Source organism: Triticum dicoccoides, chromosome 6B (genome assembly GCF_002162155.2).
Source record: "Triticum dicoccoides isolate Atlit2015 ecotype Zavitan chromosome 6B, WEW_v2.0, whole genome shotgun sequence".
NCBI classification, from domain to species: domain Eukaryota; kingdom Viridiplantae; phylum Streptophyta; class Magnoliopsida; order Poales; family Poaceae; genus Triticum; species Triticum dicoccoides.
The window spans coordinates 171,911,179-171,911,657 of record NC_041391.1 but is presented as its reverse complement, the minus strand read 5'-3'; positions in this window follow the sequence as shown (position 1 = coordinate 171,911,657).

Genomic DNA, 479 nt, shown 5'->3' with positions numbered 1-479 from the left:
CCCCATGTCCGACAAAATTTCGTGTTTTGACCCTTTTTGCATACTATTTCAGGATCTGACCCCCTCCGAAAAAATTTCGGGATTTGACCCTTTTGCCTACCGCCAGGGTCCGTGGCGGTAGGATTGCACAACCTAACGCCAAGGGCCCTGGCGGTAGGCGCTTGGACGGCGACTGACGGTCGTTTGCCATGACTGACGTGGAAAAGGGGCCTATCGCCAGGGTCCCTGGCGGTAGGGTACTGAAGCCTACCGTCAGCACCTCTTGCGGTAGGGTCCTGTGTGGTGGATAAGGTGGGGAGGGGCTGGATATTTCCTCCCCCTCCTCAACCACTCATTCAAGACGCACACTACTCACCTCTCCACCAAGCTCAAGTCTCCTCCCTCTCTCTTTGAAGCACTAGAGCCTCTCAAATCTCTCTCATTTGTTTGAGATTTCTCCGGTGGATTCTTACCATTTTCATCACCCAAGGTAGGTCTCT